We start from the raw sequence: 15,055 nt of genomic DNA on the forward strand, positions 1-15,055 counted from the left end.
TGTAGGCGATCCAACCAGGGACAGTCAGCTGTGAGCAACCCTACTGAGGATGAGTTGTAAGCTAAACTTGCTGGGGAGAGTCTCCAAGCCAACCTGCTAGGGCTAACTACAAGTATCTCCAGGGGAACTGTCTTGGCTGAATTCTCCATCAACACGCGCCATGCCAGGGATGAAAAAGGGGAATAAACCCTTCACCAACTACTCTAGGCAAATATTGCTGAGGAGATATCTGAAAGGTAACCATGTAGGGAACACGTGCTCACTCTGCTGAGGACTTCTACTCGTGTTGGGAATTCCTGCTCACTCTGCTGGAGATTTCCGTTTATGCTGGGGGAAAACCAACTTCCTTAAGAATAGATAGCATATCAACTTTTATCAATCTATAAGGGATTTTAGGTCAGTCCACTCAAGGGATGACAACCATGTAATTGATAAAACACAAATGCTAGACTCAGACTCCTTGGGGAGTTAAGGATGTTTGAGATAGAGGTATACACATCTGTAAAAAGATCAAGGCCAAAACTCCAAACTCTCTGGGGACTTGATGATGTATTATCCTTCTCTGTGTTCACTGAGGAGACAACCTGAAAGATGATGAAAAGGATACAATCATGTCAGAAATATGAACAAATATATTACCCTGTTGGAGATCGAACTATCCTTGGGAGAGAACTGAAGACATTCCATTTATCCTTTCAGTCGTTGTGAATGTTCACTTTGTTTAAAAACAGTTTATAAAAACTTTATTTGTTTAAAAAAATGATATTTATCAATTAAAACATGCCAACATTTGTTAAACAGAAACAAATAAGAGTGCAAAGAATTGGATAAAGGCTCAAATTTATTTGATGGAATGGTAGTCCGCAAAAATGGCGAGACTCCATGGATCTTTACAAATTTGAAATTGGTGATATATATTGGAAAAAGGCTACATTTAACATAATGACCATTAATCCACCAACTCTGAATCCAATGTATTTGAAGTTTCGGTTAACGATGTCTGAGCGAGAATCTTTGACAGACGACAGCTTGTAGAACAACGTTTTGTCAAGATGCAGTTACTTGCCAGATCCTTAATTTTTTCCTAGATTGCCCCAAGGTGAGGTACTCAATCTAGCGGGATATATATTCACTTTTTATGTCTCTAACTTTTTCCTGGACCACCCTTTCGGGTTTTCAATCCACCGAGACGCTCATTTTTGCCTAAGTCGCCCTTTCGGGTTTTCAACTTAGCGAGCTACTCTGTTTTTATTTTAGGCGAAGTATTTCTTGACTGCATCTGAATTCACAGAACGAGTGAAATCCTCCCCATCCATAGTTGTAAGCATCAAAGCACTACATGAAAAGGCTCTCTTAACAACATATGGACCTTCATAGTTTGGAGTCCACTTGCCCCTGGAATCGGGCGCGAAAGACAAAACTTTCTTGAGTACGAGGTCACCTTCTCGGAACACACGAGGCTTGACCTTCTTATCAAAGGCTTTCTTCATCCTTTGTTGATACAACTGATCATGACACATGGTTGTTACTCTCTTCTCTTCAATTAAATTCAGTTGGTCATAACGACTCTGAACCCATTCAGCCTCAGTCAACTTGGCTTCTACCAGGACTCTCAATGATGGGATCTCAACCTCCACGGGGAGCACAACCTCCATGCCATATACAAGGGAGAAAGGGGTTGCCCCTGTTGAAGTGCGGACAAATGTACGATAGCCATGCAGAGCAAACGGCAGCATCTCATGCCAATCTTTGTAAGTAAAAACCATCTTCTGGATAATCTTCTTGATGTTCTTGTTAGCAGCTTCAACAACCCCATTCATCTTGGGTCTATAAGGAGAAGAATTATGATGCGCAATATTGAACTCGCTACACAGCTCTTTCATCATCTTATTGTTCAAGTTAGATCCATTATCAGTAATGATCTTGTCTGGCACACCATATTGTCATATGAGTTGATTCTTGATAAACTTCACAACCACATGCCTGGTCACATTTTGATATGACGCCGCTTCAACCCACTTGGTGAAGTAATCAATTGCTACGAGAATAAAATCGTGACCGTTCGACGCCTTAGGCTCTATCATGCCAATCATGTCAATTCCCCACATAGATAAAGGCCATGGTGAGGAAATAACATTCAGAAGTGTCGGGGGAATATGAATCTTATCCGCATAAATCTGACACTTGTGGCATTTCTTCACGTATCTGCATCAATCAGACTCCATTGTCAGCCAATAATAGTCTGCTCTCAACATCTTCTTTGCCATGGCATGTCCATTGGAATGAGTACCAAATGAACCCTCATGGACTTCAGTCATCAACATGTCTGCTTCGTGTCTATCCACGCATCTGAGCAAAACCATGTCAAAATTCCTCTTATAAAGCACATCACCATTAAGGTAGAAACGGCTAGATAATCTCCTCAAAGTCTTCTTATCTTTAACAAATGCCCCAGGCGGGTAAATCTGACTATGGAGAAAGCATTTGATATCAAAATACCATGGCTTATCATCTTTCACTTTTTCAACTGCAAATACATGAACTGGTCTATCCAAGCGCATTACAGTGATATTCGGGACTACATTCCAATATTTCACCACAATCATTGAAGCAGGCGTAGTAAGAGCATCTGCCATCCAATTCTCATCTCGAGGAATATGATGGAAGTCAACCTCAGTAAAGAAAGTTGAAATCCTCCTCGCATAATCTTTGTATGGGATGAGGCCAGGCTGATTCGTCTCCCATTCACCCTTAATCTGATTAACAACAAGGGCCGAATCACCATAAACATCAAGATGTTTGATCCTAAGATCAATACACTCTTCCAAACCCATAATACAGGCCTCATACTCTGCCATGTTATTCGTGCATTTGAAAGTTAGCCTTGCTATAAAAGGAAAATGTGTGCCCTGAGGAGTAATAATCACTACCCCAATACCATTTCCATATTGATTAACAACGCCATCGAATACCATACCCCATCGGGAACCAGGCTCTGGCCCTTCATCAAGCCTAGGCTCATCGCAATCTTTCATCTTCAAATACAGAATCTCCTCATCAGGGAAGTCGTACTGAACAGACTGATAATCTTCAATTGGTTGACGTGCCAAGTGGTCAGCCAAGATACTACCTTTAATAGCTTTTTGAACTCGGTACTCAATGTCATACTCAGATAACAACATCTGCCAACTGTAACACCCCGAATTAAATAAGAGGATTATTTAAATTAAGTTAATAATATATTTAATAATTTAATTAAATAAATTGAATTATTGGATTATTATTATTATTATTATTTGGAATAATAATTATTTGGAAAATATATAAGTTGGAATAAGGAAAAAGAGTTTTCATTTTGTAAAAGGGTTTTACGTGAAAACGGAGAAGCTGCAGAGAAGAGGAGAAAAGGGCAAAGAGGAAGAGCTAGAGAGCAAAGGTTGAAGAACGGAAAAGCTTGAAGCTTAGAGATTGCCGGATTATCTCAGGTAAGGGGGGTTTATCGTCGTTTAATGGGTATTATAGATTAACATGTCATGGGTAGTGATAGCCGTTGAATTGACCCTAATTGGGATTATGAATGCTGGAAAATTACGTTGGATGAAACTGTGTTTAGGCTGTAATTGAATATGTGTTTGGGTTAGTTGTGAATTTCCGAACGTATAGCTTTTTACGGAATTGGAATCGGAGGTCCGGAAGTCCTCCAACGGCGGAAAATGCGGAGAATTCTGCATTCTGCTTTGTGTTAGCGCAGGAACTGCTGTTTTGTCTGCGTTAATCGGTTAACCCAGGGCGTTAACCGGTTAACACTGTTATATTTTGTGAAAATGTGCTGTTTTGCCTGCGTTAACCGGTTAACCCAGGGCGTTAACCGGTTAACACTGTTGCGTTTTGCCAGAAAGTGTATTTTTGTCCTGCGTTAACCGGTTAACCCAGGGCGTTAATCGGTTAACACTGTTGGAAAAGTGAAAAATTGATATTTTAATGTTGTGAGCATAATTGGTGATTTGCCTAGGTTGGTGTGTGACATAGTAGGGATTGAGTTATGTTATGAAGTAATATTGTAGTCAATTTTGATGAGTAAAATTTGTTGGGTTTGTGTTATAAAGTGTCGATGCAAGTATGACTGAGTTGTTAAGTTGTTCCGTGTACGGAAAGTTGTTAAAAATACTGAGTTGTAGGCTTGATGAGCCAAAGTTGATTATAAGTTGATTATGTTGAAAACCTTGTTGTGTTGCTATTATTATTATGTTGTCGGACTTGTAAAGTCGTGTATGCCATGTACATTCATATGCATTAAGTCGGAGCTTTGCTCACACCACGTTGGCCTGGATTGGCAAATTTTAAGTTGAAAGTTGAAGGCTTACGCCTTGATGGAGCTTTGCTCACACCACGTTGGCCTGGATTGGCAAATTTTAAGTTGAAAGTTGAAGGCTTACGCCTTGATGGAGCTTTGCTCACACCACGTTGGCCTGGATTGGCAAATTTTAAGTTGAAAGTTGAAGGCTTATGCCTTGATGCCAATAAAATGGCAATGATTTTAAGTTGGGAGTTTTACTCCGATTGGTACCACATGCATGACGAGTCGAGTCTCATTGAGTTGCATTTTATGTTGTTATTGAGTTGCATTTTACGTTGTTATTGAGTATGATATTTGAGTTGATGTGCCGTTACTGAATGCATGATATGATTAGGGTGATTAACGTGTAAATTTACTTAGCATTACATGATGATTTATAATGCTTATTATATCGATTGAGGAACTCACCCTTACAACTATTTTTCAGGTAACGAGCAGTGAGTGAGTAGAAGCTAGTGCTTGGAGTCTAGTGTGGTCTCCTTAGTGGGTCATGCTCTGATAGGTGTAACATCGGGACGGGATGTTTTAACTTGTTGAATAATTTTCTGTGTAATGTATTACATATGTTGAATGATCTTTATCCGCTGCGTATTTTGCAAGAAGTGTTTATGTCGAATTAAATAATGAGTATGACTGATTTTTATGGTGAAATGTGTGAAGTGTTGTGTGACACCCTTGGTGCATGATTACTCTGATATATATATATTTGTTGTTGTTATTAAATATTTGGGGTATTTTAGAAGGGTGTTACATTAGTGGTATCAGAGCAGGTCAGAGCCTGGTTGGTCTGTCCGGCCAGTTGTCGTGTCGTTACTGTCTAACAATTGTGTAATTGTTACTAGTCTAACTTTTAAGTTGTGTTGTAGTGATAAGTTGAAATGGCTGGAAGGAATGACGCTGCAATGGCTGCCACAATGCAAGCGATGGCACAAGCTGTGCAGAACTTGCCAAATGCTGGTGGTGATGCTGGATCACGTAGCTTGGCGACTTTTCAGAGAGAGAATCCGCCGGTGTTTAAAGGGAAGCATGATCCAGATGCAGCCTTGGGATGGTTGAAAGAGATTGAGAGAATCTTCCGTGTTATGGATTGCACTCCAGCTCAGAAGGTTCGGTATGGTACTCACATGCTAGCAGTCGAAGCTGATGACTGGTGGCTAGAAACTCACGAGAGGTTGACCGTGGCAGGTGAAGTCATTACTTGGGATGTATTCCGTAGGGAATTCATGAGAAAGTATTACCCGGAAGATGTCCGTGGTAAGAAGGAAATTGAGTTCCTTGAGCTGAAGCAAGGAAACATGTTTGTCACTGATTATGCTGCAAAATTTGTGGAGCTGTCCAAATTTTATCCTCATTACACTGGTGCTGGTGCTGAATTTTCAAAGTGCCTCAAGTTTGAAAACGGACTGCGCTCTGAAATTAAGAAGGCTGTTGGGTATCAGAAGATACGCATTTTTACTGAATTGGTTGATAGCTGCAGGATATTTGAGGAAGATAATAATGCTCATTACAAGGTTGTCAGTGATCGCAGAGGCAAGCAACATCAAAACCGTGGCAAGCCGTATGATGCCCCAGTGGGAAAAGGGAAGCAAAGAGCTGCTCCGACTCAGAGAGCTAGTGGGGGAGGTGCTCCTGCTGGTATAGTTTGCTTCAAATGTGGTCAGGTTGGTCATAAGAGTAATGTATGCACTGCTGAAGTAAAGAGATGTTTTCGTTGTGGTAAGACTGGTCATGCAATAGCTGATTGCAAGCACAAGGAAGTGATTTGTTTTAATTGTGGCGAAGAAGGGCATATTGGAAGTCAGTGTCAGAAGCCAAAGAAATCTCAAACTGGGAAGGTGTTCGCATTGACCGGAACTCAAACCTCCAGTGAGGACAGACTTATCCGTGGTACGTGTTATATTAATGGCTTTCCTCTTGTAGCTATTATTGACACAGGTGCGACTCATTCCTTTATATCTTTGGATTGTGCTGTGAAACTTAAGTTAGAGATATCTGAGCTGTTGGGTAGTATGGTAATTGAGACTCCTGCGAAGGGTTCAGTGACTACTACTTCAGTTTGTTTAAATTGTCCTTTGAGTATTTTTGGTAGAGACTTTGGGATGGACCTAGTGTGTCTTCCACTAGTGCAGATTGATGTTATTCTGGGTATGAACTGGTTGGTGTTTAACCGAGTTTCTATCAACTGTTTTGATAAGACGGTGGTCTTTCCTGAGATTGAGGAGGGAAAGAGTTTGTTTTTATCAGCAAGGCAGTGAATGAGGAAGTAGCTGATGGAGCAGAGTTGTTTATGCTGTTAGCGACTTTGGAGGCTAAAGATAAACTGGTGATTGGCGGTCTAGCCGTGGTGTGTGATTTTCCTGATGTGTTTCCGGAAGAGGTGAATGAATTACCGCTAGAGCGCGAAGTGGAGTTCTCGATTGATTTGGTACCTGGTACTAGGCCGATATCGATGGCTCCGTACCGTATGTCTGCTGTTGAGTTAGCTGAATTGAAGAGTCAGTTGGAAGATCTGTTGGATAAGAAATTTATTCGTCCGAGTGTGTCACCGTGGGGTGCACCAGTGTTGTTGGTTAAGAAGAAAGAAGGTACTATGAGGTTGTGTGTGGACTACAGGCAACTGAATAAAGTGACGATCAAGAATCGGTATCCTTTGCCGAGGATTGATGATTTGATGGATCAGTTGGTTGGTGCGAGTGTGTTCAGCAAAATAGATTTGAGATCTGGGTATCATCAGATCCGTGTGAAAACCGAGGATATTCAGAAGACTGCTTTCAGAACAAGGTATGGACATTATGAGTATTCTGTAATGCCTTTTGGTGTGACTAATGCGCCTGGAGTATTTATGGAGTATATGAATAGGATTTTCCATCCGTACCTAGACAAGTTTGTTGTGGTGTTTATTGATGATATTTTGCTGTATTCGAAATCTGAAGAAGAGCATGCTGAACATTTGAGAGTGGTTTTGGAAGTTCTACGAGAAAAGAAGTTATTTGCTAAACTGTCCAAGTGTGAATTTTGGTTAGGAGAGGTAAGTTTTCTTGGTCATGTGATTTCAAGAGGTGGAGTTGTTGTTGATCCTTCTAAGATAGTAGCGGTATCTAAGTGGGAAGCTCCGAAGTCTGTTGCTGAGATTCGAAGTTTCCTTGGTTTGGCTGGTTATTATAGGAAGTTCATTGAAGGATTTTTTAAGTTGGCGTTACCATTGACGATGTTAACCAGGAAGGGGCAAGCGTTTGTTTGGGACTCAAAATGTGAAGGAGGTTTCCAAGAGTTAAAGAGAAGGTTAACTACTGCTCCTATTCTGATATTACCGAGTCCGTCGGAACCATTTGAAGTTTACTGTGATGCTTCATTGTTGGGTTTGGGTGGCGTGTTGATGCAGAATAAGCAGGTTATAGCTTATGCTTCAAGACAGCTGAGGGTTCATGAGAGGAACTACCCGACGCACGATTTAGAGTTGGCGGTTGTGGTGTTTGTTCTGAAGTTATGGAGGCATTACTTGTACGGGTCAAGATTTGAGGTTTTCAGTGACCATAAAAGTTTAAAGTATTTGTTTGATCAGAAAGAGCTGAATATGAGACAGAGAAGATGGTTAGAGTTTCTGAAGGATTATGACTTTGGTTTGAATTACCATCCGGGTAAAGCAAACGTAGTGGCTGATGCATTGAGTCAGAAATCATTACATATGTCTATGCTAATGGTTAAGGAATTGGATTTAATTGAGCAGTTTAGAGACTTGAGTTTGGTGTGTGAGAGTACTCACAATAGTGTTAAATTGGGAATGTTGAAGTTAACAAGTGGTATTCTGGATGAGATCAGAGAGGGTCAGAAATCCGATGTGCTTTTGGTTGATAAGTTGACTCTAGTGAATCAAGGTCAAGGTGGCGAATTCAGAGTTGATGAGAATGGTGTTTTGAAATTTGGTAATCGGGTGTGTATTCCGGATGTTACCGAACTTAAGAAGAGTATTCTTGAGGAAGGACATCGTAGTGGTCTGAGTATTCATCCTGGAGCTACGAAGATGTATCATGATTTGAAAAAGTTATTTTGGTGGCCGGGAATGAAAAGAGAAATTGCGAGTTTTGTTTATTCCTGTTTGACTTGTCAAAAGTCAAAGATTGAGCATCAGAAGCCGTCTGGGCTAATGCAACCGTTGGCTATTCCAGAGTGGAAGTGGGATAGTGTCAATATGGATTTTGTTTCTGGTTTACCGAGGACAATTAAGAATTTTGAAGCCATTTGGGTGATTGTGGACAGATTGACAAAGTCGGCTCATTTCATTCCGATCAGAATGGACTATCCGTTAGAGAGATTAGCTGAGTTGTATGTTGAGAAAATTGTAAGTTTGCATGGTATTCCGTCGAGTATTGTTTCGGACAGAGATCCTAGATTTACATCGAAATTCTGGGAAGGTTTGCAGAGGGCTTTGGGAACTAAACTGAGATTGAGCTCTGCATATCACCCGCAGACTGATGGTCAGACTGAGAGGACGATTCAGTCACTAGAGGATCTTTTGAGAGCTTGTGTTTTGGAGAAGGGAGGTGCTTGGGATTGTTATTTACCTTTGATTGAGTTTACCTACAACAATAGTTTTCATTCGAGTATTGGTATGGCACCGTTTGAAGCTTTGTATGGTAGGAGATGTCGGACACCGTTATGTTGGTATGAGTCCGGTGAGAGTGTTGTGGTTGGACCAGAAATTGTTCAACAAACTACAGAAAAGATTAAGATGATTCAGGAGAAGACGAGAATTGCTCAGAGTCGTCAGAAGAGTTATCATGATAAGAGGAGGAAGTCACTTGAGTTCTGAGAGGGAGATCACGTGTTTCTTCATGTTACTCCGATAACTGGGGTTGGTCGAGCTTTGAAGTCAAAGAAGTTGACACCTCGATTTATTGGTCCTTATCAGATTTTGGAGAGGATAGGAGAGGTAGCCTATCGTATCGCTTTACCGCCGTCACTTGCGAATTTGCATGAGGTTTTTCATGTGTCTCAGTTGAGGAGGTACATTCATGATCCGTCGCATGTGATCCAAGTAGATGATGTACAGGTGAGGGATAACCTGACTGTTGAAATATCGCCTATGAGGATTGAGGATCGAGAGTTGAAGCAGTTGCGGGGTAAAGAGATTGCCTTAGTGAAAGTAGCTTGGGGAGGACCAGCAGGTGGCAATGTGACTTGGGAACTGGAGAGTCAGATGAAAGAGTCTTATCCAGAGTTATTTGCTTGAGGTATGTTTTCGAGGACGAAAACTCTTTTAGTAGGGGAGAGTTGTAACACCCCGAATTAAATAAGAGGATTATTTAAATTAAGTTAATAATATATTTAATAATTTAATTAAATAAATTGAATTATTGGATTATTATTATTATTATTATTTGGAATAATAATTATTTGGAAAATATATAAGTTGGAATAAGGAAAAAAAGTTTTCATTTTGTAAAAGGGTTTTACGTGAAAACGGAGAAGCTGCAGAGAAGAGGAGAAAAGGGCAAAGAGGAAGAGCTAGAGAGCAAAGGTTGAAGAACGGAAAAGCTTGAAGCTTAGAGATTGCCGGATTATCTCAGGTAAGGGGGGTTTATCGTCGTTTAATGGGTATTATAGATTAACATGTCATGGGTAGTGATAGCCGTTGAATTGACCCTAATTGGGATTATGAATGCTGGAAAATTACGTTGGATGAAACTGTGTTTAGGCTGTAATTGAATATGTGTTTGGGTTAGTTGTGAATTTCCGAACGTATAGCTTTTTACGGAATTGGAATCGGAGGTCCGGAAGTCCTCCAACGGCGGAAAATGCGGAGAATTCTGCATTCTGCTTTGTGTTAGCGCAGGAACTGCTGTTTTGTCTGCGTTAACCGGTTAACCCAGGGCGTTAACCGGTTAACACTGTTATATTTTGTGAAAATGTGCTGTTTTGCCTGTGTTAACCGGTTAACCCAGGGCGTTAACCGGTTAACACTGTTGCGTTTTGCCAGAAAGTGTATTTTTGTCCTGCGTTAACCGGTTAACCCAGGGCGTTAACCGGTTAACACTGTTGGAAAAGTGAAAAATTGATATTTTAATGTTGTGAGCATAATTGGTGATTTGCCTAGGTTGGTGTGTGACATAGTAGGGATTGAGTTATGTTATGAAGTAATATTGTAGTCAATTTTGATGAGTAAAATTTGTTGGGTTTGTGTTATAAAGTGTCGATGCAAGTATGACTGAGTTGTTAAGTTGTTCCGTGTACGGAAAGTTGTTAAAAATACTGAGTTGTAGGCTTGATGAGCCAAAGTTGATTATAAGTTGATTATGTTGAAAACCTTGTTGTGTTGCTATTATTATTATGTTGTCGGACTTGTAAAGTCGTGTATGCCATGTACATTCATATGCATTAAGTCGGAGCTTTGCTCACACCACGTTGGCCTGGATTGGCAAATTTTAAGTTGAAAGTTGAAGGCTTACGCCTTGATGGAGCTTTGCTCACACCACGTTGGCCTGGATTGGCAAATTTTAAGTTGAAAGTTGAAGGCTTACGCCTTGATGGAGCTTTGCTCACACCACGTTGGCCTGGATTGGCAAATTTTAAGTTGAAAGTTGAAGGCTTATGCCTTGATGCCAATAAAATGGCAATGATTTTAAGTTGGGAGTTTTACTCCGATTGGTACCACATGCATGACGAGTCGAGTCTCATTGAGTTGCATTTTATGTTGTTATTGAGTTGCATTTTACGTTGTTATTGAGTATGATATTTGAGTTGATGTGCCGTTACTGAATGCATGATATGATTAGGGTGATTAACGTGTAAATTTACTTAGCATTACATGATGATTTATAATGCTTATTATATCGATTGAGGATTTCACCCTTACAACTATTTTTCAGGTAACGAGCAGTGAGTGAGTAGAAGCTAGTGCTTGGAGTCTAGTGTGGTCTCCTTAGTGGGTCATGCTCTGATAGATGTAACATCGGGACGGGATGTTTTAACTTGTTGAATAATTTTCTGTGTAATGTATTACATATGTTGAATGATCTTTATCCGCTGCGTATTTTGCAAGAAGTGTTTATGTCGAATTAAATAATGAGTATGACTGATTTTTATGGTGAAATGTGTGAAGTGTTGTGTGACACCCTTGGTGCATGATTACTCTGATATATATATATATTTGTTGTTGTTATTAAATATTTGGGGTATTTTAGAAGGGTGTTACACCAACGGGAAATCCTCCCAGTTAAAGCAGGCTTCTCAAAGATATACTTGATTGGATCCATTTTGGATATCAACCAAGTCGTATGATTTAACATATACTGGCGTAAACGCTTAGCGGCCCAACCCAAAGCACAACATGTTTTCTAAAGCGTTGAATATCGAGACTCACAATCAGTGAACTTCTTACTCAAGTAATATATGGCACATTCTTTATTCCCTGATTCATCTTGCTGACCAAGGACACAACTCATGGAGTCATTAAGCACAATTAAGTACATAATCAAGGGTCTTCCTTCAACAGGCGGAGACAGAATCGGAGGCTCAGACAAATACTCTTTGATACTTGTAAGACCCCAATTTTGTCCCTAAGATCCCTCATGGCATCATATCATATCATTGCATTGCCTCAAGGATCATTGGACACCTTGCTTCCTTCCTTGTGGGTGAGGATCTTTTTGAGAGTGATTCTTGATCACCAAGCATTCCTTGCATTTGTGTATCATTGTTTTTCTTTTTATCACTAACCAAAAGTACAAAAATATGTCATCTAACCTTTGTCTTGCAGATGAAGCATTAACAGGTCAAGACAATTGAAAGCATTCATTGAGCAATAGATGGTGGTAATTCTTGAGATTTGGACCCCATGATCATTATCAAGAGTTCATATGAATTGTGATGTCATTTTGAAGCAAAATCCCAAGTGGTAGAGGCTTGAATCTCATCAGAACATTCTCAGATCATCTGAAGACTTAGAAAGTCAACTGCAAGGTCAACTGTGGATTTGGAGATGGGAAGTGATTAGAAATACTTCATTCATGTTCAAACAAGTCTCATTTGACATTTCAAACACTCACATTGAAGAATTTGAGGTCCAGTCAAAAATTTCCAAAAATAGAAAGTGACCTATAATTTGAGCTTTCCAAAAATAGAAAGATTTTGGACCAACTTCAACTCAATATTACATCTTCAAGAATGCTTCAAATGAAATTTTGTTGAACATGAAAGTTGTAGATCTTTCTCTCCCATTTCCAAAATGTCCAAGATCATGAGCATATGATGTGTGGTTGAGGAGATATGATCAAATCATGGAAAAGTGTGCATGGGACTTCAAATGAGCATAACTTTTCAACCAAAGCTCCAAAATGAGTGGTTCTTTTTGCAATATTCACCTCTTGACCTATAATTTCCAAATCATGCATCATATTACATGAATTGTCATCACATGATCATTTGTTAATCCATGGTTTTTTTGGAGGGGAATTACAAAATTCAAAATTGGTGCATTGTAAGGACTTTTTGCCATTGCCATTGGTTTTAGAAAATGATTTTAAGTGAAAATAATGGAGCAAGTGGTACTGTTCACGTGTAAATGATACATGCACATTCAAAATTTGGATTTTTGTAAATTGCCTTATTATCATTAACTAAACTAATTAGGGATTAACCAAATGATTAGTAAACCATATAAATACCTAAACCCTAACAGAATTGGGGGGATTAATCATTTTTCACATTTTCAAGATCCAAATTTGTCTCTCACTCAAAATTTTTCTCTCATTCACAATTCAATTTTCTTCCAAATACCATGGCATTTTAACTTCAGATTCTTGTTCCTGAGCTTGGATTTAGTAGAAATCAAGGTTTGTTGTGCTGGATTCGTGGAAGAAAAGTGCAGTTCATGTCCATGAAGATGCAAATGAAGTTTCTGTTTTGAGCTAGATCTAGAGTCATTCGAGCTTCCATTGATTCATCAAACTTCATTTCAAGTATTATGGAGTAGATTGGAACACTTCCAGGCTGCAGATCGTGTGAATTCAAAGGCTTTGCACTTCAAGAGGTCACAATTCGAATCTCTTAATTTTAAAATCCATTGCAATGTTGTTGTAGATCTTTTTGTCCTGATGAATCTGAGCTTTGAATCGTGTGATTTGGTGCTGTTTTGAGTTAGTTATGGATGTTTGAACATTTGACATGTTGAAATATTTTTCTTCGATTCGAGTTTGTTTTGATGTTTTTGCGTGTTTTGGTTGTTGATCTTGAATGTATATGTCATGACGAATCGTTTGGTGTTATTCTTGTTAATTTCTGGACGTTTTGAGATTTTCTGGAAAATCCAGATGAAGATCATCATGATCTTCATCTTCAACTTATGAACATTCATCGTTTTCCAGAATTGCTACCGGTTAGCTACGAAATGTTCATGCCGTTTGCTACGAGTTCATGTTTTGCTACGAAATCTGGAGATGATATGTGCGCTAGGGTTTTAGGCCAATACGGCGTCGTTTCATGTTGAGCGCCAAAATTTGAATGTCGCAATGGTTCGATCCTTGGCTGGCGCTTTTATTCAAATGCTTCATCATTTTATTGTTTCCCTCCTTATTTTCATATGCTATCACCATTTTCATTTCGAATTTTTCCATCAACTTCAAAAAATCATATAAAATAGAAAAATGCATCAATTTCACTCCAATGTTTTGCACAATGCTCCTTATCCTGTCTAGTTTTTCATGATCATGATTTCCAAAGTTGTGCTTGGCTGGAAAAATAATTTGTGCTAGGATGATTGGATACATATGCATGTTTGACCTTGCCTTGCTTATCTTATTGTGAAATGCTTGTTTATTATCCAATGAATGTGAAATTTTGCATGATGAATCTAGACAAATTGCTGGACATTTTTGTTTTGGTTTGACTTTTTTCTCAATTACCATTTGTTTTTTATGCATGAGCTAACTTGGTGTGACAATTTGTGTCACACCTTTGAATGTCCAACTTGTGCCATGTGATTTCCATGCTAAATGATCTTTGATTCTCCTATTTTTTTTGTATGTTGATCATGTTAGATGTCTTGAATGTGCATGAATTTTTCCAGATTTATTTGAATCATTTCTGTTTTAATTTGAATTTTTCATTCATGTTGATCACATATGAGCTTCGAAATTGTCTTGAACTTCACTTGATCATGAAATGCATTTGGTTAATGATTTTGATATGAGACCTTTTGGAATATGTCAATGTGTGTTTGAAGTTGCTTTGTGTTAAATTTTAGCTCCTGGTTTGAATTTTTTCTCCATATTTGACCCTAGGCTTTGACCTAGTGGTTTGTTGCTTACATTTGAGCTTTGATTTCGGGTTGAACATCCAAGTTCCATAGTTGATGATGCTTCATCATTTGAGTATTGATGTTTGCTTTTGTTTACTAACATTTGTGTGTCTTGTAGGTTGATGCTAACTCATTTGAGTTTGCCTGTTGGCTTACACATTTTGTACATTGGGATTGTCTGTTGCTTATTGACTGTTGTATGTTTGTCTGAGTATTGTACTGATTTGTTTAGTTGTTTCCACAGGTACCTAAGTTGCTTTAAGTTCATTTGAACTTTGATTTTGCTTGGTTGCTTAACCACTTAGGTATAATCTCTAATCTTCATGTAGTCTGGAAGACCTACTGTTATTGGTAGGCACCTGTCTGAAGCCCTCCTTAAGAGGCAATGTTTGTGCTTGTTTAAC

Source organism: Lathyrus oleraceus, chromosome 4, assembly GCF_024323335.1.
Source record: "Lathyrus oleraceus cultivar Zhongwan6 chromosome 4, CAAS_Psat_ZW6_1.0, whole genome shotgun sequence".
NCBI lineage: Eukaryota > Viridiplantae > Streptophyta > Magnoliopsida > Fabales > Fabaceae > Lathyrus > Lathyrus oleraceus.